Source organism: Abramis brama (assembly GCF_963993115.1).
Source record: "Abramis brama genome assembly, chromosome: 7".
In the NCBI taxonomy this organism is placed as follows: domain Eukaryota; kingdom Metazoa; phylum Chordata; class Actinopteri; order Cypriniformes; family Leuciscidae; genus Abramis; species Abramis brama.
The window spans coordinates 15,258,781-15,284,343 of NC_139969.1; the positions used below are offsets into that span (position 1 = coordinate 15,258,781).

General features: G+C 36.1%; 1 long non-coding RNA gene and 2 gene segments (V, D, J or C); all 3 read left to right on the forward strand.

Moving 5' to 3' along the window:
- The first annotated feature begins 1,225 nt into the window (after window positions 1–1,225).
- Window positions 1,226–2,734, forward strand: LOC311087086 (T cell receptor alpha variable 14/delta variable 4-like). The segment is given in 3 exons: window positions 1,226–1,250; window positions 1,327–1,651; window positions 2,641–2,734.
- A 2,724-nt stretch (window positions 2,735–5,458) lies between these two features.
- On the forward strand, window positions 5,459–6,401 carry LOC311087087 (T cell receptor alpha variable 26-2-like). The segment is given in 3 exons: window positions 5,459–5,479; window positions 5,848–5,909; window positions 6,092–6,401.
- Window positions 6,402–20,406: 14,005 nt separating this feature from the next.
- On the forward strand, window positions 20,407–21,156 carry LOC311087059. Its single transcript, XR_014607166.1, has 2 exons — window positions 20,407–20,566; window positions 20,674–21,156. It is a non-coding gene; the product is annotated as an uncharacterized lncRNA (long non-coding RNA).
- The last annotated feature ends 4,407 nt before the right edge of the window (window positions 21,157–25,563 follow it).

Genomic DNA, 25,563 nt, shown 5'->3' on the forward strand with positions numbered 1-25,563 from the left:
TATGGTTAGAGCAACAAAAAAAAAAAGAAAAAAGTTCAATATACTCATTGATGTCTATAAGAAACAATGCTTACCATTTCATTTTAAAGATTTAACATGACTAATGAATTTAACATAACATGAAGACATGGTTCATATTTCACTAACCCCACCCACATTATCAGTATACAGCAGAACTTCACTCAGTGCTTCATTCATCCATCAGCCTTTCATTCATTTTCATTAAACATGGTTAATATGGAGGACAGACAGATACTACTCATGATACTCATCATGGTTTCAGGTAAAAATACTTTAATCACTAACTAACCCCTAAAAGAAATCTGTATTATCATAAATTTTTTTTAATATATTTAATTTCAGGGGGATTTGCTGATAGAATTGGACCAAGAGAAGGAAATCCCGATATTATAAGAGAAGAAGGAGAGTCTGTGACACTGAGCTGCACATATGAAACTAACAGCAATACTATTTGGCTTTACTGGTACAGACAGTATCCAAACAGAGAACCAGAATATTTACTGTATAAAGGTGCTCGATGGAGAAGCGATGAAAATATACCAGATGGATTTCAGTCGACTACATCACAATCATCCACTGAACTCATTATTAACAGTGTAACTCTGTCAGATTCAGCTCTCTATTACTGTGCTCTAAGAGTAGGAGCCCAGTGATGCAAAATGCCTGAGAAGCTTTACAAAAACTCATACAAAATTAATTCTTTGAAAAAGTATTAAATCAATCAGTATCAAAACACATCAAGTTTCTGTAAACCGCCATCAGGAAATGTGGTAACAGCTGTGAATTTGGGAGGTAAAAAGGTTACATAAGGACATGTTTACATAATATACCATGTATTTGATATGCTTCTAGTGTTATCTTGTTTGTTGTTACTGTATCTCTTTATTTTCATAATATGTTGTAACTGCAAAAAATGTAATTTAAAATGTGAAGTCTCTTTAAAAACTATAACTCACATGTATGAGCAAAATGGCAATACAATATTAACAGTAAGCTGCAAAATGAAGAACATAAATAAATAAAACAAAGAAATAACCATCAATATTTTTGATCATCTTAGGTGTCTTGTAATTCAGATTCAGTGTCATGACAGGAGGAGGAGTTTAGCACAGACACTATACAGCTGTGTAAAGATGAGCTGTACAACACTGTGGAGAAGCTGCTGTTCTTGCCAGTTTAGTGGATGAACATGTTGATCTACATTATGATACTGCTGTCATCAACTGAAGGTATAATATTGTGTAAATGCATTCTATTGTAACGGAAGTGTTTGAAAAATACATTTAATGCCACTTTAATTTGCAGGCTCCAGAGCCACAGAAGTCATCACTCCAAAAAGTGAGAGAGTATTTGCACTTGAGGGTGACAACGTGACACTCTCTTGTAACTACAGCGGTTCTGTTCGTGGAGTTCACTGGTATCGCCAATACGCAGGTTCACCACCACACTTCCTCATACTGGAATATTCAGGGGCAACTACTGAAGCTGATCCACCCGTTCCAAGAGTAACCATCAATCACAGAAAAGAAGAACGGCATGTGGATCTGGAGATCTCCTCTGCTACAGTATCAGACTCTGCTCTGTATTACTGTGCTCTGGTGCCCACAGTTACAGGAAACCTTATAACACTGTACAAAAATAGTTTTCATATGCTCAAGCCTTGAACATAGAAATGTACAAAAAGACATAGAGCTGTCTTATACACTGCAAAAGTGATCTTCTTAATCAGTATTTTGTCTTGTTTTCTGATACAAATATCTAAACATTTTTAAACCAAGATGTATTTACATCAGAAAAATAAAGTTTTCAGCCCATATTTCATCATAACCAAGAAAGACAGTGGGATATGGCTGATCTTGGATCTGTGTGTCTTGAATCAGGCCCTTCACAAGCTCCTGTTCAAGATGCTAACACAGAAACACATCTTCACATTCGTTCTCCCCCCAAGAATGGTTAGCAGCGATCGTCCTGAAGGATGTGTACTTCTATGTTTCGATTTTGCCTCGACACAGACCGTTCCTACCTCGAGGGTCGGGCACACCAGTACAAGGTCCTCCCCTTCAGGCTGCCTCTGTCTCCCTGAGTCTTCACGGAGGTCGCGGAGGCTGCACTTGCCCAGCTAAGGGAAATGGGCATTTGCGTTCTCAACTATCTCGACGACTGGCTCATTCTAGTTCACTCTTGAGATTCAGGTTCCTGAGAGGGGCCAGAAGACTAAATCCTCCTTGGCTACGCCTCATCCTCCTTTGGGACCTCTCTGTAGTACTTACAGCATTTGAGCTGCTACAGTCAGTCAAGCTTAAGATCCTGTCTCTCAAAGCACTCCTCATCTATCAAGAGGGTGGAGGACCTGCAGGCATTTTCAGTCAGCAAAACGTGCCTGGAATTTGGACCGGCTGACTCTCATGTAATCCTGAGTCCCAGGCCCGGAGATACGCCCAAAGTTCCATTACTTTTTGGGACCAGGTATTGAACTTGCAGGTGCTTCCCCTGGAGGACGCAGACCCAGGCTGCATAAATTAGGTGAAACGGGAACACTTCCCATAACATCGGCGGAACCAGAAGAATGGCATCTATGCTAATATTAGACTCTGCCTCATCCTTATCCTGAGGTTACAGTGGCCAGCCGGATCTGGGCCGTGTACATCAGATGGTGGACCTGCACCAAGACCTCACTGCAGCCCTGAACATCAGCAGAGACCAGGTCTACTAGACGGTCCCGTGTGAAGACATTGTTGATACGACAGGCATTGGCACAGATCCTCAGCAAAGACCACAAGAACCAGACAAGTCCTCTGCTCAGGCCCCTATGGCCAGCTTCATCTCTATTGAAATAATTGCTACCAATCCACAATCTGACTTCTAACTTGTTAATCTTTCTTGCGAGGGTTGGCTCTGGCTTGCTTTGTTGGGGACACTTAATTTAATGTGTGCATTGCTGTACTTTTTTATTATTGTTATTAATTACTGTTATTGTTTATTATTGTTATTAATTACTGTTATTGTACAAAGAAAAATTTTGTTAAGCCACATCTCCACATCTTATTAAGCTTAGTTTGTCACTGTGAAGCTTCGTTCAAGAATAACTTATTTTTAGCACAGTTCTAGTTTGAACTGATATACATCTCTGTCTATATTAGTGCTGTCTTTGAAGAGCAGAGGAATCACCAAACCTGATTTGGGTTACAGACAATTAGGACATAATGAGTGTGTGGAAACACCAGCAGGTGTCTGACATGAACGTTAAAGCTATACATTCAATCTATTTGCAAAAGGGGAAAAACACTTGAGAAAAAAAGTGGTTGCAAATGCACATGAATGAAACAAAGGAAAAACAATCATTACTACAAAAAAAAATAATCTCTAAAATAATATTTAAGTTAAACAACATAAATAATATTAAAATGTACTTGATTTTGGATCTATAGTATATTATTACTACAATAAGGGTGTGGCTCAGAGTTTAAGAGACATACATTTAGGAATCATTTTCTTGTTTCAATGCAGAACCAACATGTTAGTTATTCATGCCATAATTGTGATGCTTCATATAGGTCTGTAAGCATTTGTTTATTTTTATAGTTATTTTTTTAATACTTATTATTATGCAATGAGGATCTGGACTTTTTCAATGCTTCAGTAACAAACTCTGCTCTGTACATGCACTCTGAAGACCTCAGTGAAAAGAAATGCAAAGGCACTGTACAAATATTATAATTTGGTGTTCATTTATGAATGTTGGTTTAAATAACTACTGATGGTGTCTAGGATAAATTTAATAAAAAACACAGTATATAAATGAAAATCTGAATGTTTGTGGTTTGACATTTTATATCAATCAGTTTAACTATTTTTTAAAGTAACAGTGTTAAATTCACATTGTTCAGCTCTCTACAGAACATTATAATTGAAGAAAAACATCTTATTGAATCTGTCACTTCCAAGTTTAACATTCAATAATCCAAGCCAATTTCATTTTAATATTGAACCCTCAGATGATGAGATGTGTGGGTGGAGCTTTGAGAAAGATTCAAGAGAAATTGTCATTTCTCAATATTCATTGGTGTTTTACAGTGCATTCATGATGTTCCTGTGCTCTCTGCTTCTGCTGACAGTAATACAGGGTATGTAAGAGACCGGTTTAAATATAAATATATTTAGAACTATATAAATATAATGTACCTGTTATTGTCAAATGTCTTTTTTTGTGAATCACCATGCAGTTTTCCACGACTTTTCATACTTTACAATTATCATTCTTTTTGATGAATATGTTCTACACATTTTGCAGATGAATGTTTTGCACAGACAATAACACCACTGCAGGGCAGAACACAAGTTACTGAGGGGGGAAACAGTCATTCTGTCATGCAAATGCAATGGCATTGTACAGAGTGTAATTTGGTATCGACAATATCCTGGATCAGGACTGGAATTTCTGCTCCTTGTCGTTGAGTGTCGTCGAATGAATGGTGTTGAAAATAAATCACTTTCAAATAGTTTCTATCTTCTTCATCTTCTGATCAGTTGCTTTTACTATACAGATTATTATTTTAGTGCATGAACTCAGAAAAGTGAAATGTTTGGTCCAAAATGAAAATGACATTTAATTTACATTTGCCATATCCTACACCAGTTTTAATATGTAAATTAAATACATATTTTAATGCTTTATAAGTTGCAAAATAAAAATGAAAATGTATTACTCAAACAATGATGTATTTTTTAACATGTCCAAAGCAAAACATTCTAGCAAAATTATCATTTAAATGTTATTTTTCTTAAATGCAATTTTTTTATTAAAGTACAGTGTGATAGGCCTAAATGTAGTGAAATGCCTTGTGGATTTCAAAATGCATTCTGAGCCAAAACATGTCCATACTACTTCAACATAGCTTTGTTGAAAAGGGTAGCAAAATTGTGATTTAAATGTCTTATTTTCTTAATTGCACTGATTCACTCACAATAAAGATGTTTAAAAACTGCATTTTGGTTAGTTCACCCAAAAATGAAAATTCTGTCAGTAGTAAATTCTTCTTCATAGGCTGCTGCAAGGTAATTGCATCCGCCCCAGAAAAGTTAGTAAAGACATCGTTAAAATATTCCAAGTGACTACAGTGGCTCAAGTTCAACCTTAAGTTTATCAATCGCCGAAAATACTTTTTTACCTGTCAATCAACCGATCAAGATTGCACGCATTGTCGTCAACAAGAAAACGTGTTACATGTCCACACACACATCCGCGTTTTTTCTCAAGGTCGCTGCTTACAAGAACTTACTCGAATTAGTGTAGCCTAAATGATGTTCATCGCAATGTGAGGCTGTGTGTCCAGTAAAATGGAGAATGTCATTAAACATTCCCAGTTACATCCTAAACTTTGAGGGCAAGTATTGCAGTGATCTCGTGTTAGGTTGATCCCGCCCTCACGCCGAAGTCATGAAGAGAAGCGATGTCAATGTAAAAGGTAGGGGAAGTTATATTTTGATTAAAGATTACAAGGACACATTAATTAAAAATAATAATAAGAAGAAGAAGAAGAAGAATGTGCCCAGATTAATCATTTATTTTTGCTTTCAAACTTAAAAAATGAGGCAGATTTTAGGCTACATAAATTTGCAAGCCTGGCATTTTCAGAAAATCTGAATGTTATAGAATTATAGCCCCATTTTTTAATATTATTCTTCAGTTAATTAAACCGTATTTGTTTCAAACTTGCACTGACACTGATACACAGATAACGTTACATCTCTGAATGTTTTGACTGATAGTGAGTTTTGGGTGGAGCTTTGAAGGATCTCACAAAAATCTCACAATTCTGTCTGCAGTTTTCATTCGTGGTTCAAGATGATGCTCCTGTGCTGTCTGCTTGTGTTTTCAGTAACTCAATGTAAGTGACATACAGTACTACTGTAAGTAGCTTTGTTTAAAGCTGAAATAGTAATACATTTAATGTTATGTAAGTTCATAGTAATTAATTAACATTATTTAAAAATTTGCTATTTGATTTACATTTTCTGAATATTTTCATCTTGTTATTCTTCCTAAATGAATGTTTTCTATTCTATGCAGATACATTTGCGCAGTCAATAAGACCATTGCAGAAGAATCTGAGAGGAAGCCGGTCACTCTCTCATGTGAATATAATGGCAGTGCAGACAGTCTGCATTGGTATCGACAGTATCCTGGTTCCAAGCCTGAATTTGTGCTCCTCGTCCTGGAATCATCCTCAAAACATGTAACATATGCAAATCCCCGAATCCCTGGAATGGATGGACAAATGAGTATGAGTGAAAAACGTGTGGATCTGGAGATCTCCTCTGCTACAGTATCAGACTCTGCTCTGTATTACTGCGCCCTGGACAGGCACGTGCACACATAGACATCAAAGGGGGCTTGAGCACCTGCCCTTTTTATTTCTGGAGAGAAAGTGCCCTTTTTTCTGGGGTGCTTTTTTTATTATTTTTGAAAAATAATATATATTTCTGTTTGCGCACAGCTTCCCTGTCAAACAAATATATTTATTGAAGAATAGTATATCTAAATATCAGGTCAGGAGTTCTGAAGCGCTCCCTCTCCCTCTCCCTCTCCCGATTGTTAAACCCGATTGTATTGCTTCCGGCCTTCCGCTAAAGAAAATAGTACGCTCCGTCTCTACGGTTAGAATCCTGTGAGTCCATAGCAACGCTCTGTTTTTCATGGCAACGGTCTGTTATACTCTTATACTCCGCACAGCGGTCTGTTATCAAGAAATAACAGACCGCATTCTACATTGGAATTCAACCAAGCCATGTAATAAAATAAGTTAATAAAATAAGCATATATCACCACCAGGTGATATGCTTTAGTTATTTTGTTTATCCTATTTACCTGCATTGCCCTGTCAATTAGATGCAAATGTGCGCAATTTAACTAGTTGACGCCTAATTTGCATACAGAACGTCCCCAGTAATGACTTACATCAAGAGTCTTTCCCCCTGAAATTTAGAAATCTAAATTGGTGAATTTAGAAGAAATCTACAGATGCAAACAGATGGAGGATACACTCTAAAGAACGTAGTAAATCTGAGTAACTGCATCTGGTACATTAATAAATAAAACTGAGTAGAAATAAGTTAACATTAAACTTTAAAAATAACATTTATAAATTAACTTTTTATTTATGACTAATTTAACTTTTTTTTATTTCCTCTAAACCTTTATAAAATAGTATTCCATACAACCACAAATACATACGTGACATTGGCTTTTATTGAATTTTTACTCAATTATTTTGGTAAGTTTAATTTTAAAGTGTTATGTATTCTGATAACACCAAAATAATTAAAACAATGTAGTGCCTTGTGCAAAAATAAACAAATTATTAGTAAAACACGCCCCTCTGCTTGATGCAGTTATTTAGGTTATTCTAAATATGAAGAGTTCAGATGAAAAAGCCTCTAAGTGCCATCTGAAATTTCCTTCTATAATGATCATTTTTATCAAGCTTGTATGTTTATGTTCACTTATTTCACATTGCTGGCAATGAAAATTACCTATTAATTGTCATTTAAGTTAAATTACTGAACTTAAATATACGAGCTTGAAAAAAAAAGAAGCACATTTTAGAAGAAAATTTCAGATGGCACTTAGAGGCTTTTGCATCTGAACTCTTCAAATTTGAAACTAGGATAGAAAATGTTTTCAAAACATGCACATTGTGGAATGGTTTCCTTTGCTGCTCTATAAACCTAGTGAATACTAAGGCGACCATGGTTTCTGTGTGAACTGATTATTTTGTAGACATCTTTTGAAAATGAAACAATTGCGTGAGTTTGAGGAAGATAAAATTAATTAACTTTTTTAATTAATTTTTTAAAAAGGAAGTCAGAGTTGCGTTAATATATATACTTTTTTGTTTAAAAAAAGAAAAAAAATACGTAATTATGAGAAGTGCCCTTTATTTCACTTGAGCCCCTGCCCCTCAAAATGTCTGTGCACCTCCCTGGCCCTGGAGCCCACAGTGACAGGAAACACATCATCACTGTACAAAAACCTAAAGAAAGAGAAAGAACAAAATATCTGTCTTGTTTGCTGATTGAGCAGATTAAATTGATTGAACTGATTAGAATTGACTAAATGCAAGTAGCCTATACTTTTCATAAACAAGACATTATTTAAAAATAGCTTTAGAAATAATGTAAAAATATTTTAACAAACATATTTTAACATAATTACGATCACATTAGTGTTCTTATACAGTACATGGTAAAATTATATGAGTTTGTGGGCAAGATTTTAGGTTGAAATTTAAAATGTAAATTTTTTGATAAAACAAATGCAAGGAAAATATTCTCTGCTGTAACTGGTCACCATTTTATTTAGTCTCTCTTCCTTTTTAATCTCTTCCACAACATTTTACATTTATTTTTCTATAAAAAGAAAGATGGCAAAAGTTTATTTTGCAATAGGCTATAAGAGAACAAAATTGTGGATTTGGTCGTCCAGTGAAGTAACTCTTTGTTCTTTGTGCCGGACAACTTTGTAATTATTTTGTAAACATAATTTATATTCCTTTTCCAAACCCCCAAACAAAAACATGCACTCTTCAGGTTCTACAAGGTTTTTTTTTTTCAGCAATGCCATAAAAAAAATTAAAAAAATTGGGTTCCTCAAAAAATCTTTGGCAACACTTTATATTACGACCCGCAAACAACTGCGTAAGTAAACCGAAATTACTGTGTACGTTTCTGTAATTATAGTGTACTTAGGTATAAGGGAACGATATGTTAAGTTTTGGGTAATAAAGGGGTAACAAGCAGATATACAACCTGCAAAGAACTTCGTAAGTAAACCGAAATTACGGTGTACGTTTCTGTAATTATAGTGTACCTCCGTGTAGGTATAAGGGAACAATATGTTAAGTTTTTGGTAATAAAGGGGTACAACCAGATATACAAGCAAATTATTTATAATGTAATTATTTTAAAACTAACAGGTACCTATTATGTTAATATATTCCAGGCAAAAATTGTATGTCTGTTGTATATAAAAGTTTTTATCACATTTCTAGCAAAATATGTTCTTGTGCAATGTAGTTACAGGGTAATTTTGACATCTGTGGGTTGTAAATTAAACATATATATATATATATATATGGCTGTATGTAAGCACAGTATGATAAAAATTGAATTTATTGGCTTTTCTTACTAAACTACTTAACGTTAAGCCAAAACAATTAGTTTCTGCTATGATTTTAATTTAGAATGTACCATGTAGTACTTACTTACCTTATCACATTGTATTGCAATGACACTTAAATGTCAGGGCAAATATACTGTGTAATTAAAACGTTTTTGTTTTGTTTTGTTTTCTTAATAAGAGTACCTTTCTCTTTTATTACTGTGCAAATAGTGTTGTTTTGTATTGTTACATAGTAAATAGTGTTTGTTACCCGTTTCAACTGTGTAGTTACAGGGTAAGTGCAACTCCTGCGGGCTGTAAATTAAAGTGGCGCTTGTTACCCCCTTGTTCTGTGTAATTACAGGGTAAGTGTAACTCCTGCGGGCTGTAAATTAAAGTGGCGCTTGTTACCCCCTTGTTCTGTGTAGTTACAGGGTAAGTGCAACTCCTGCGGGCTGTAAATTAAAGTGGCGCTTGTTACCCCCTTGTTCTGTGTAATTACAGGGTAAGTGTAACTCCTGCGGGCTGTAAATTAAAGTGGCGCTTGTTACCCCCTTGTTCTGTGTAGTTACAGGGTAAGTGTAACTCTTGCGGGCTGTAAATTAAAGTGGCGCTTGTTACCCCCTTGTTCTGTGTAATTACAGGGTAAGTGTAACTCCTGCGGGCTGTAAATTAAAGTGGCGCTTGTTACCCCCTTGTTCTGTGTAGTTACAGGGTAAGTGCAGTAAATATACAATAAGGAATCCCATTTAATTTCTGACTTTTATTTTACAAAAAAAATTCAAAACACTTTTTCATCTTAATAAAACACTGTCTTTTCTACAGTATACTCAAACAACAAAGTAACACATTATATCCCCCCCCCCCCCCTTTTATTTGCTTCTCTTGCTTTTCTTCTTTCTTTTCTTGCTCTTCTTTTTCTTAACTTCCACTGGGGACTCTGAAGTTGAGGAGTTGATGGAGTCCCATTGGTCTTGCTTCACTGCAAAAATATGAATATAGATGTTCTTAGCAAGTTCGAACAATCCTCCACTCTAAAACATTTTGTGCCACCTTATATTACTGTAGTAACTGTAAATTTGAAGAAAACACATTTTGGTGAAGTTTGAGGCAGATCATGGGGGGGTTGTGATATTTTATAGTGATAATGACTGTAGTGCAGCAGAAAATGTTTTAAAAAAAGGCATAGTTGTTCTGACAGCAACAAAAAACAAACAAGTAATAAAAACTCGGTGAGTGTTTTAGCGCAATTTTCTCACCTCATGGGATCACAACACTAAGAGATAGTAAATCTTTTCCTGGATTTTTTTTTGTGCGTTCCCGAGATTAGACCTTCCTTAACATAATGCCGAAAACCCGAAGTCTCTAGGTGGTCTGGTTGAGGCTATGGGTTGAGGAGTAGATAGAAGTGCAAGATTGGTGCGCACAGACGCACAGAACAGAAATCATGAGTTAACAAGCGCAATTTTGTCCGGTGGAAAATTGCGCTAAAAAGCAGCCATGTGAGTGATTCCTTCAAAGAGAAAACACGGTGAATCTGACTGCAGTATATGAATAAAAGTGATGTTAATTCAGCCAGCGCACATACCTGTATTTACTTCCTGTTTTCGGTCGAAGTCCACAGTAGTCGATTGTCGAGTTCAGTCTGAGTCTCCACTGTTGCTTAGTTACCTATGATCACGCGCGTCCACTGTGGACTTCGACCGAAAACAGGAAATAAATACAGGTAACTTATGTGCGCTGGCTGAATTAACATAACTTTTATTCATATCTTTAACATCTACTGCAGTCACATTCACCGTGTTTTCTCTTTGAAGGAATCACTCACATGGCTGTGCACTTGTAATGACACATCAAGGATGTTAAGAGGCTAAAAGCAGGTTTAAAACTTGCCCCATTTAAGTCAACAGGGTGCACATTTTAAAAAGAGGATAACACGATGTAGGCAATACCGATTTTTGTCGTTGTTCTCTGTACTGACAGCACTCCAAATTTACAAAAAAATTAGCTCAATGTTAAAATTGACCGGAGTTCTCCTTTAATGTGTTTACGTGTACTTTTGTTATGTTTTAAATGGGAAAAACATTTTTTTAATAAGCAAATAATTTCCTAAAACAAAAACAATACTGAATATTTGTGACATTTTAAACATATGCCTGAAAAAGTTAAAAAGGTCTTGGTATATTTCATGTAAAAACACTCGACTGACTTTCCCATTGTAAAGATATAATTGCGCATTGAATATACCCGTCACCCCCGAGCAACAACACACAATGATTAAATATTTTCTTATGATATATCAGGCCACTTATTAATTTCATCCTCCCATTGGTTCATGGCAGGTGTAGTAAATTTTTACCCTAACTGTTTAAATCATGTTTTATGCATGCTCCCATGAATATTGAAACAGACGTCAAGGGAAATACGTCACATCACTTACTTCCGCGTTCGAAAATAAGGTGGATAGATGTGCAATATTTATTTTTATGAAGTCTATGATGCTATGTAGCCACAACTTCATATTTATTATGTATATTATCATTCCAACATTAATGTGTAATGCAATAAGTTTGTTTATAAATTAGGTACAAGAACATTGCTTCAACGGAACTTGATGAATTGTGTTTGGACATATTAACAAGTGCATTTATAATGTACAGTACCAGTGATGTTTAGTTCTTCAATTTGATGTTTTAAAAATTAGGAAAGTGGTCACAAGTATAAGCCCTGGAAAAGCCCTTTAAAATTTAAACGTCTAACCTTTCTTTTTTCTTTTTTCTTTCAAAGATAAGATTATCACTCTTAAAGCAGAGATCACCTTGCTCAAAGATGAGTGTGATTTTTTGAAAAAGGAAATGATGAAGTCTGCTTTCCCATCTGCAATGGCACAAAGATACTGTTCCTATAGTGCCACAGCCCTCAGGTTTGTGTTTCATGCTTTTTTGTTTTTTGTTGCTGTCAGAACAACTATGCCTTTTTTAAAAACATTTTCTGCTGCACTACAGTCATTATCACTATAAAATATCACAACCCCCCCATGATCTGCCTCAAACTTCACCAAAATGTGTTTTCTTCAAAATTACAGTTACTACAGTAATATCAGGTGGCACAAAATGTTTTTCGACAACTTAAAATTGAAGGTGTAGCTTGCTAAGAACATCTATATTCATATTTTTGCAGTGCAGCAAGTCCAATGGGACTCCATCAACTCCTCAACTTCAGAGTCCCCAGTGGAAGTTAAGAAAAAGAAGAGCAAGAAAAGAAAGAAGAAGAAAAGCAAGAGAAGCAAATAAAAGGGGGGGATATAATGTGTTACTTTGTTGTTTGAGTATACTGTAGAAAAGACAGTGTTTTATTAAGATGAAAAGGTGTTTTGAATTTTTTTTGTAAAATAAAAGTCAGAAATTAAATGGGATTCCTTATTGTATATTTATTGCACTTACCCTGTAACTACACAGAACAAGGGGGTAACAAGCACCACTTTAATTTACAGCCCGCAAGAGTTACACTTACCCTGTAACTACACAGAACAAGGGGGTAACAAGCGCCACTTTAATTTACAGCCCGCAGGAGTTACACTTACCCTGTAATTACACAGAACAAGGGGGTAACAAGCGCCACTTTAATTTATAGCCCGCAGGAGTTGCACTTACCCTGTAACTACACAGTTGAAACGGGTAACAAACACTATTTACTATGTAACAATACGAAACAACACTATTTGCACAGTAATTACAGAGAAAGGTACTCTTATTAAGAAAACAAAACAAAAAAAACGTTTTAATTACACAGTATATTTGCCCTGACATTTAAGTGTCATTGCAATACAATGTGATAAGGTAAGTAAGTACTACATGGTACATTCTAAATTAAAATCATAGCAGAAACTAATTTTTTTTGGCTTAACGTTAAGTAGTTTAGTAAGAAAAGCCAATAAATTCAATTTTTATCATACTGTGCTTACATACAGCCATATATATATATATATATATATATATATATATATATATATATATATATGTTTAATTTACAACCCACAGATGTCAAAATTACCCTGTAACTACATTCCACAAGAACATATTTTGCTAGAAATGTGATAAAAACTTTTATATACAACAGACGTACAATTTTTGCCTGGAATATATTAACAGAATAGGTACCTGTTAGTTTTAAAATAATTACATTATAAATAATTTGCTTGTATATCTGGTTGTACCCCTTTATTACCAAAAACTTAACATATCGTTCCCTTATACCTACACGGAAGTACACTATAATTACAGAAACGTACACCGTAATTTCGGTTTACTTACGCAGTTGTTTGCGGGTCGTAATATAAAGTGTTACCAAATCTTTCAGTGAACAGTTCTTAAAAATATATATTTGTGTCAAGAATATATATATATATATATATAAACATTTCAGTTTGTATCTTTTTTTAAAGAAAGTTCCAATAACTTAATTAATGTTTTTACAAATTTATTTTGTTAAATTTTTCCCACTATCTAACAACTAAAAATCTATAAATCTTGAGAACAGCTTTAAGATGGATGCATGTGAGAACCTTTATAGTGACAGTCTTTTTAGAGGGTAAAAATACTGATACTGCAAGTCCTCTGTGATTCATGAATGTGTTTGTTTTCATCCAGAAGAGGGTGTTCTTCTCATTTCTTTAGTCCTCATGTACACAAAGAGCTCAAGACTCATCATGGAAGATCAAATCTTGCCACAGGGTGGAGCTCCAGACTTAAATCACAGTGTTCCAGTGAAGAAAAGACACATCTGAGTTTGTCATTTCTCTCCATCATGCTGCTCTGTGCACATGTAATATTATCAGTACTAGCAGGTGAGATTCATTTATTTTCTTTATCACCACATCTTTTGATTTAAACATGTTAATATTACATTTATCTCATCACAATAGTGAATTTAGTATGTTTTTTTTTCTTCAGGAGACTCTCTTGGTGATCTAATAACTTCTCATGGTTCTGAAAAAGAAGCTCAAGATGGTAACAGTGTTACTCTCTCCTGTAACTACAGTGGTGCTGTTTACAATCTACTGTGGTATCGTCAGTATCAGAGATCCAAACCAGAACTCCTTCTCTACATGACTGAATCTGGAGATCCAGTTAAAGCAGATCCATCAGCCCACTGGTTTTCTGCTGAAGTTGACAAACACAGAAAACTCATGGAACTGGAAATCAGCCCTGCTAAAGTAACAGACTCTGCACAGTATTATTGTGCCCTGGTGCCCAGAGTGACAGGAAACCCTTTTCCTCAGTACATAATCTTCCTGCAGATTAGCCATGCTTTTCATTGTTGCTTAAAAAGCACATGTATTGGTCTTGATTGATAAATCCAAAAAGTTTTAGTGCCAGCAAGTCCACCTCAACTGCATATGTCCATCAGTCTCCATAATAACAAACGTGTGTATCTGGAGATCTCCTCTGCTGCTGTATCAGACTCAGTGTATTACTGCGCTCTGGACCCCACAGTGACAGGAAAGCATGCAACACTGAAACACATTTTCTCCTGTGGTGTGACATGCCAAACTCAATCTAAAAGTATTTTTTCAACATGGTCTAATTCTTATTCATTTGTATTTGTATTATACATGCTGTTTTTTAATACCTCAAATTTAGTGTGGTGCTACAAGGAATATTTGTTCAAAATGTTCATTAAAAATAGTGAAAAAATATATGATGACCACTCAGATTAAGTCAGGAGCAGGCCTTAGTTAAATCAGGACATATAGCTTTTATAAACATGCCTTAGAAAAAAAAAAAGAAGAAAAAAACATTACTAGTGCATCTTGACACAGAACAATGGCACTGACATATTTTAATACTTTAATATATGTCAGTGCAAGTTGTTTTCAGTTAAAACGGCTCAAACATGCATTTTAGTCTGGGACCAGCTTAAGTCTTTTCTGTGAACCCGGGGGTAAGTGTCATTATTTTGCGTGTGCGATTCAAACGCATATTTGAGAGAGAAATGTCTCCACCGTTTAATGTTTTCAGCTGAAGTTTAAGAAAGTATTACAGTCTTTGGCCTTTTCTTTGACACACGCTGCCAGAGACTTTGAACATGAACTGGTTTAAGCATAAAGACTCCATTACAGAAGTAAATCATTTTGCCAGAAGGCGGAGCTTAATATCATGATGTAGAAGCATTTTCATCTGAAGGAGGTTGTCAGAACTCAAAGGCATCCAGTCTGAATGATACTCAAGTCTTTCAGATTCTTCTTCAGATATCTGCTATCATGATTATTTTCACTCTCCTCAGTTTGTTTTGGACATTTATTGGTAAGATAAATATTACGTATTTACTGCTACTTTCTACGGTTAGTAACTGTTTGATTGATCTAACCAGGCATTTATTCTTCATTATAGGCCACACAGAGGCAGATGTAATAAAACCCTTGTCAGGGGATGAAAATAAACTTGTTGGTGACACTGTTACTCTGTCCTGCAGTTACAAAGACTATACGGGTAATGTACAGAGTTTACAATGGTACAGACAATATCCCAGATCCAAACCGGAGTTCCTCCTTTACATCTTCCCACATGGAGCTATGAGTGACGATAGACCAGACAGATTTTCTGCTGAAGTTCGTCAAGATATTAAACGAGTGGATCTGAAGATCTCCTCTGCTGTACAGGCAGATTCTGCCATGTATTACTGTGCCCTGGTGCCCACAGTGACAGGAAATCTAACAGCATCATACAAAAACCTCCCATGCCATCATTCAAGATGAAGCTCTAAACACTTGCTTCATCTGGTCTTAAATGCCAGTGCATCATCACCACAATAGTCTCTCCTTTTGCTGAAACAATAAACACATACATTCATATAGTCAAAGGTACACATCTCCAATATGAATGAAATTGTACAGAAAACAGTTTTGCCAGTAGATGGCGCTGTATGACTTAATACTCGTCATTCTGATGATCAAGGATGTGTGTGTGTCTGACTCTGCTGTGTATTACTGCGCTCTGAAGCCCACTGTGACAAAACTGAAGTCAAACCACATACAAAAACTCATGAGCTGAATCTCAGCCAAGACAGTTTAACATCCTCTTCAGATCATGAAATAGTGCTTTTGAAGAATCAATTTATTCACAAAATTCTATAATAAATAGTGTAAATGTTAACACAGAGAGGGAGTCAGGAGACGAGCGGTGAGTCAAGTGCAGCGACTAACTCCTGTTTCTCATTGCAGTAATTGGCATGGAGAGACCAGATGTAAGGCCGCTGACTATGTGGGAAAGGGGGAGAGAGACTACGGCAAACTAGTGTGTAGTGTGTATTGTTAAAAAAAAAAAAAAAAAAAACCCAGACAACTATTTTAACTGTTGCTTTATTAAAGAATGTTCAATAAAATAATTTACAAATTTGCCACAGCCGAGTTCTTCCTTACAATGAATCTCATCACAAACATATTCCAAAATCACACATAAACACATTAATAGCACAGAGAAAACAAGAGAAAACACTGATGAGTGTGATTGGCTCTTTCTTCTGTTCCCCATGTGTGAAATATAGACATGATGTTGCTCAGAGAGGAGGGACTCAGAGTTCACAGATCTGACATGATCTCATCGTGTCTGAAAGAGACTGAGGACGAAACGATTCAGTCTGACTCTTCTCACAGTGAACACTTGAACAATGGATCATCTTTCAGTTATTCTGTTCTGTGCCTCAGTTGGTAGGTGCTATTTAGATAGATAGATAGATAGATAGATAGATAGATAGATAGATAGATAGATAGATAGATAGATAGATAGATAGATAGATAGATAGATAGATAGATAGATATTGTTTTGTTTGTGAAACATAAATTTTCCTAAAAAACATCTCACTAAAAAGTAAAATTGTTTATTTTCTGTTTCAGCTGCTGTATTTGGAAATGTCATCAAACCAAACAAAACTGATGTTTTTGCTGAGGAGGGCTCAAGTGTTACATTATCCTGTAGTTTTTCTGCCTCTGGAGCTTCAGATTATCTCCACTGGTATCGTCAGTATGGAAGATCAAAACCTGAATTTCTTGAACTCATCTACAGTGCTGCAAAAGAAGCTAAGGTGTCTGATGATCCAAGATTCTCTGTTAAAGTCGAAAAAAGGGAACAAAACCATGTGTATCTGGAGATCTCCTCTGCTACAGTATCAGACTCTGCTGTGTATTACTGTGCTCTGCAGCCCACAGTCACAGGAAACACAGAAACACTGTACAAAAACCTGTTATAATGAGAGACGAGAGGAAAAACACAGAGACAGAGATGAAGATAGATAGAAAGAAACTGTAACTGACAATTACACTATGATGTCATAAAAGTAATAGAAACATTTAATAAATCACAGGTACCAAAACAAAAGGTAGACACAGATTTCTTTTCTTTTGTTTTAATTGTAAGGTGTAAATTTGTGTGGCGATGTGAAAAAATTACATTACATTCAATTAGAGATACATTAAATCACTATTCACTTGCCCTTTATGTAATTCAGAAAACTGTCAAACAAACAATAAAACATCTCACATGAGTCTCATGTGCAATATTTAGTGCAGTACAGTACATGTCTGCCACAGGACGGCAGTGTTCACACATTCAGAGATACAGTCATTCATACTACAATATTATTTTATATGATACTTAGCTATATAAAAGAAAACATAACCCTATAAAAATGACAAATTCTTCATATATGCTTATGATATGAGAAAATTAGACAAAGTAAAAAACAGCCATTAAATATTTAAGCCATTTTGCCTTAATAAATTAAGAACTTTGGTATAAAGGTCAGTGTACAGAATACAGTGTATTTCACTGGCCAATAGATGGACTTTATTGTGGCACTTATTGAGGAGATCCTTAGAATACTTTTTGTAGAAATTCAAATACACTCTGCATCATCATCACCACTTTCATGTTACACACACCATGAGAGAGCTGAACTCCATCAAGACAGTTTAAATAACTTGCTTCTCATGTTACATGTGTTGTAAATCTTCAAACATCTTTCTATACAAAAAATTGTCTAATAAATAAAATATAAATTGTGTAGTTAAAGTTAAATGACAATCATAAACAGCAGCAGGAAGTTCAGTGAGGAGGAAGTTCCTGTGTGTGTTTCTGTGTGATCTTCAGTGACTTACAGCTCAGAGAACTGAGAGCCTCAACAGAGAACTGAGCTGATCTGATTCAACATGGACAGATGCCTCATACTTATTCTCATTGTGGGAACAGGTACATTAATTATTAAATAATTAATGAAATTCTGTACATAAATAAATACTTTGTTTTTAATTCTCAAACCCCAAAGGCAAAATTTATTTTACTTTAGTAATTTGTATTCTTATAAAACATTATTTGAAATGTGTTTGCAAAAGTATTTTGTCAATTTTGCTTTCACAAATCATTTTTATTTTTATTTTTATTGTTGACAGGTTTGGTGACTGGAGACAACATTGAGCCAGATAAAGGGACAGAAAAAAACTCTAAAGAAACAGAAACTGTCAAGCTGAGCTGCTCATACAGTTCAAGTAGTGAATATGTTCAGCTTTACTGGTACAGACAGTATCCAAACAAAGAACCACAATATTTATTACGCAAAGGTGCACGATCATTGAGTGATAATGCTTATTATGCACACACCTCTGACCCTCAGTTTCAGTCGACTACATCACGAACATCCACTGAACTCACTATTACTGATGTACGTCTGTCAGATTCAGCTCTCTATTATTGTGCTCTGAGAGTTGAAGCCCAGTGATACAAAACATGAAACGTGTCATACAAAAACCTGAAGCTCTTTTCACTTTGAACAAATCTAGTGAAAACCACAATCAAAACCCCAATCTAATGTAATAAAATATGTGGTAACACCTGTGTGAGGTTGAATTAGGCCTGTTATAAAACGTCAAAGAAACAACAAAATGTTCAGGATATCACGTTTCATGAGGTTCCTTTCAGTGCACATCTTAATTTCTACTTCTTTAATTACTACTATATTTCAATCATTATGACTATGGAGATTACCTTGACAAAACTTTCAGTTAACATTTGGTTTACATAAACAATACTATTATTGGTTATTCTTGACCATTAAATGTCTCACACTGAAAAACTAACAGAACATTGTCTTGCTCGAATATAATTCAAACTTCTCCGCAGCAAATGCAAAACCACATGTTTTCTACATTCATATGTGACCATATTAAAAAAAATTACAAATTAAAAAAAATTAATATATACATATTTTTTTGTACTGTTCAAAAGTTAAAAAAGATAAAAACTTTAAAAGTCAAACAGGAGCTGCCATCACTTTATTTTTTTAAATCTATAAAAACAGTGTAATTTCAGAAATTGGCCACAGTGTGGCATAATCTGAGATGTTGGAGGGAAATATTAATTTAAGCTTCCACTGTATGTGTGTAACATCTGCAAACATTTCTGCACTGGAAGATTTATTAGACTGTTATAATCTATGTTAATCTGGATGAGGAATTTATTTTTAATGGCTGCAGTTCTCGCATGTAACAACTGTTAAATGAATTTGAACTTATGAAGCGCCGGTTTCAGTTACTCAGATAAGCGGACTGATATACAGTGTTGCTGGATGATACATAAGGAAATATTAGACTGATGCTGCATGCCACGACTAACCAGTCAGAATCAAGCGCTCTTAAGCGTAGTGTAATAAGATACTGTACTGTCATTTTCAGTGAATAAAAAGTGATATAAGCTAATCGAATACATGGATACATACATACATCCTGAGATTCATTACTATAGCCTATAAAAAAAATTAAGTGATAGTACATATTACATAATCTACAGTCGTCATTGGCTAATACTGTAGCACAGGCTCCTCCTAGCAGTCAGATCAAATGACTTGAATGTATTGCTGCTTTAACAGATGCAGAAAGAGGAAGAGGATCACAACATCTTTGCTTTTAGGCAATAGTTGGTCATTTCAATTGTGTATGATGGCACTCTGGAGAAGTGCCATTGTGATCATATTTTTATATATCTGGGGTGAGTAGCACTATCAAACAATGATTTTTTTCTTGCTTGCATTTAAAATGAATTTTCCTTATGTGTCTATGTGCACATTCCTTGCAGCCAATGGACAAAATTTTTACTGATACTGCAAGTCGTCTGTGATTCATGAATGTGTTTGTTTTCACCCAGAAGAGTGTGTTCTTCTCATTTCTGTAGTCCTCATGTACACAAAGAGCTCAAGACTCATCATGGAAGATCAAATCTTGCCACAGGGTGGAGCTCCAGACTTAAATCACAGTGTTCCAGTGAAGAAAAGACACATCTGAGTTTGTCATTTCATTCCATCATGCTGCTCTGTGCACTTGTAATATTATCAGTACAGGTGAGATTCATTTATTTTCTTTATCACCACATCTTTTGATTTAAAAATGTTAATATTGCATTTATCTGATCATAATAGTGAATTTAGTATGTTTTTTTTTTCTTCAGGAGACTCTCTTGGTGATCTAATAACATCTCATGGTTCTGAAAAAGAAGCTCAAGATGGTAACAGTGTTACTCTCTCCTGTAACTACAGTGGTGTTGTTTACAATCTACTGTGGTATCGTCAGAGATCCAAACCAGAATTCCTTCTCTACATGACTGAATCTGGAGATCCAGTTAAAGCAGATCCATCAGCCCACTGGTTTTCTGCTAAAGTTGACAAACACAGAAAGCTCATGGAACTGGAAATCAGCCCTGCTAAAGTAACAGACTCTGCACAGTATTATTGTGCCCTGGAGCCCACAGTGACCGGAAACCCTTTTCCTCAGTACATAACGAAACTTCCTGCATATTAGCCATGCTTTTCAATGTTGCTTAAAAAGCACATGTATTGGTCTTGATTGATAAATCCAAAAGGTTTTAGTGCCAGCAAGTCCACCTCAACTGCATATGTCCATCAGTCTTCATAATAATAAACGTGTATCTGGAGATCTCCTCTGCTGCTGTATCAGTGACAGGAAAGCATGCAACACAGAAACACATTTTCTCCTGTGGTGTGACATGCCAAACTCCATCTAAAATAATTTTTTCAACATGGTCTAATCCTTATTCATTTGTATTTTTATTATACATGCTGTTTTTTTAATTCCTCAAATTTAGTGTGGTGCTACAAGGAATATTTTTTCAAAATGTTCATTAAAAACAGTGAAAAAAGATATGATGACCACTCAGATTAAGCCAGGAGTAGGCCTTAGTTAAATTAGGACGTTTAAGTAGCTTTTATAAACATGCCGTAGAAAAAAACAAAAAAACATTACTGGTGCATCTTGACATAGAACAATGGCAGTGACATATTTTAATATACAGTGAGGAAAATAAGTATTTGAACACCCTGCTATTTTGCAAGTTCTCCCACTTGGAAATCATGGAGGGGTCTGAAATTGTCATCGTAGGTGCATGTCCACTGTGAGAGACATAATCAAAAAAAAAAAAAAATCCAGAAATCACAATATATGATTTTTTTAACTATTTATTTGTATGATACAGCTGCAAATAAGTATTTGAACACCTGTCTATCAGCTAGAATTCTGACCCTCAAAGACCTGTTAGTCTGCCTTTAAAATGTCCACCTCCACTCCATTTATTATCCTAAATTAGAGACACCTGTCCACTCCATACAATCAGTAAGAATCCAACTACTAACATGGCCAAGACCAAAGAGCTGTCCAAAGACACTAGAGACAAAATTGTACACCTCCACAAGGCTGGAAAGGGCTACGGGGAAATTGCCAAGCAGCTTGGTGAAAAAAGGTCCACTGTTGGAGCAATCATTAGAAAATGGAAGAAGCTAAACATGACTGTCAATCTCCCTCGGACTGGGGCTCCATGCAAGATCTCACCTCGTGGGGTCTCAATGATCCTAAGAAAGGTGAGAAATCAGCCCAGAACTACACGGGAGGAGCTGGTCAATGACCTGAAAAGAGCTGGGACCACCGTTTCCAAGGTTACTGTTGGTAATACACTAAGACGTCATGGTTTGAAATCATGCATGGCACGGAAGGTTCCCCTGCTTAAACCAGCACATGTCAAGGCCCGTCTTAAGTTTGCCAATGACCATTTGGATGATCCAGAGGAGTCATGGGAGAAAGTCATGTGGTCAGATGAGACCAAAATAGAACTTTTTGGTCATAATTCCACTAAACGTGTTTGGAGGAAGAAGAATGATGAGTACCATCCCAAGAACACCATCCCTACTGTGAAGCATGGGGGTGGTAGCATCATGCTTTGGGGGTGTTTTTCTGAACATGGGACAGGGCGACTGCACTGTATTAAGGAGAGGATGACCGGGGCCATGTATTGCGAGATTTTGGGGAACAACCTCCTTCCCTCAGTTAGAGCATTGAAGATGGGTCGAGGCTGGGTCTTCCAACATGACAATGACCCGAAGCACACAGCCAGGATAACCAAGGAGTGGCTCTGTAAGAAGCATATCAAGGTTCTGGCGTGGCCTAGCCAGTCTCCAGACCTAAACCCATTAGATAATCTTTGGAGGGAGCTCAAACTCCGTGTTTCTCAGCGACAGCCCAGAAACCTGACTGATCTAGAGAAGATCTGTGTGGAGGAGTGGGCCAAAATCCCTCCTGCAGTGTGTGCAAACCTGGTGAAAAACTACAGGAAACGTTTGACCTCTGTAATTGCAAACAAAGGCTACTGTACCAAATATTAACATTGATTTTCTCAGGTGTTCAAATACTTATTTGCAGCTGTATCTTACAAATAAATAGTTAAAAAATCATACATTGTGATTTCTGGATTTTTTTTTTTTAGATTATGTCTCTCACAGTGGACATGCACCTACGATGACAATTTCAGACCCCTCCATGATTTCTAAGTGGGAGAACTTGCAAAATAGCAGGGTGTTCAAATACTTATTTTCCTCACTGTATGTCAGTGCAAGTTGTTTTCAGTTAAAACAGCTCAAACATGCATTTTAGTCTGGGACCAGCTTAAGTCTTTTCTGTGAACCCGGGGGTAAGTGTCATTATTTTGCGTGTGCGATTCAAACACATATTTGAGAGAGAAATGTCTCCACCGTTTAATGTTTTCAGCTGAAGTTTAAGAAAGTATTACAGTCTTTGGCCTTTTCTTTGATACACACTGCCAGAGATATGAACTGGTTTAAGCATAAAGACTCCATTACAGAAGTAAATCATTTTTCCAGAAGGCGGAGCTTAATATCATGATGTAGAAGCATTTTCATCTGAAGGAGGTTGTCAGAACTCAAAGGCATCCAGTCTGAATGATACTCAAGTCTTTCAGATTCTTCTTCAGATATCTGCTATCATGATTATTTTCACTCTCCTCAGTTTGTTTTGGACATTTATTGGTAAGATAAATATTACGTATTTATTGCTACTTTCTACGGTTAGTAACTGTTTGATTGATCTAACCAGGCGTTTATTCTTCATTATAGGCCACACAGAGGCAGATCCAATAAAACCCTTGTCAGGGGATGAAAATAGACTTGTTGGTGACACTGTTACTCTGTCCTGCAGTTACGAAGACCATACGGGTAATGTACAGAGTTTACAATGGTACAGACAATATCCCAGATCCAAACCGGAGTTCCTCCTTTACATCTTGCAACATGGAGCTATGAGTGACGATAGACCAGACAGATTTTCTGCTGAAGTTCGTCAAGATATTAAACGAGTGGATCTGAAGATCTCCTCTGCTGTACAGGCAGATTCTGCCATGTATTACTGTGCCCTGAAGCCCACAGTGACAGGAAATCTAACAGCATCATACAAAAACCTCCCATGCCATCATTCAAGATGAAGCTCTAAACACTTGCTTCATCTGGTCTTAAATGTCAATGCATCATCACAGTCTCTCCTTTTGCTGAAACAATAAACACATACATTCATATAGTCAAAGGTACACATCTCCCATATGACTGAAATTGTACAGAAAACAGTTTTGCCAGGAGGTGGCGCTGTATGACTTAAAGTGAGACAGAAGAGACGCTGTCTTTTCATTTTGTAGTTTTTCCAAAAGTCCTGCAATCTATGAGTTTTATCTTACATGCAGATTAATACTCTGTCATTCTGATGATCAAGGATGTGTGTGTGTCTGACTCTGCTGTGTATTACTGCGCTCTGAAGCCCACTGTGACAAAACTGAAGTCAAACCACATACAAAAACTCATGAGCTGAATCTCAGCCAAGACAGTTTTAACATCCTCTTCAGATCATGAAATAGTGATTCTGAAGAATCAATTTATTCACAAAATTCTATAATAAATAGTGTAAATGTTAACACAGAGAGGGAGTCAGGAGACGAGCGGTGAGTCAAGTGCAGCGACTAACTCCTGTTTCTCATTGCAGTAATTGGCATGGAGAGACCAGATGTAAGGCCACTGATTATATGGGAAAGGGGGAGAGAGACTACGGCAAACTAGTGTGTAGTGTCTGTATTGCTGGGGATAAAAAAACAGAGAACTATTGTTTGAGTGAAGCGCAAGTGTTGTTTTTGTTGCTTTATTAAAGAGTGCTCAATAAAAGAATATACGAGTTCGCCACAGCCGACCCTGTCTTCTTCTTCCTTACAATGAATCTCATCACAAACATATTCCAAAATCACACATAAACACATTAATAGCACAGAGAAAACAAGAGAAAACACTGATGAGTGTGATTGGCTTTTTCTTCTGTTCCCCATGTGTGAAATATAGACATGATGTTGCTCAGAGAGGAGGGACTCAGAGTTCACAGATCTGACATGATCTCATCGTGTCTGAAAGAGACTGAGGACGAAACGATTCAGTCTGACTCTTCTCACAGTGAACACTTGAACAATGGATCTTCATTCAGTTATTCTGTTCTGTGCTTCAGCTGGTGTGTGTTTCTTTAATTGACTGATTAATTGATTGACTGTTTACAAAGAAATCTTTCAATAAAAGTAACTAATTTCTCTTCTGTTTCAGCTGCTGTCTTTGGAAATACCATCAAATCAGACACAACAGATGTTGGTGCTGATGAAGGACAAACTGTGAAGTTGTCCTGTAGTTATTCCTCCACTGGGGGTACAGATCTCTTCTGGTATCGTCAGAATGGAAGATCAAAACCTGAATTTCTTGTATCAACCCACAGTGCTGCAAAAGTGCCTGAGGTGTCTAAGGTAGATCCAAGACTCTCTGTAAAAATAACTAAAAAGGAACAAACCCATGTGGATCTGGAGATCTCCTCTGCTACAGTGTCAGACTCTGCTGTGTATTACTGTGCTCTGTGGCCCACAGTCACAGGAAACACTGTACAAAAACCTTTCCTTATTTAATCCAGTGACAAACAAGAAATAGACACCGAGACAGAGACTAAAGGAGAAACTGCACATGCA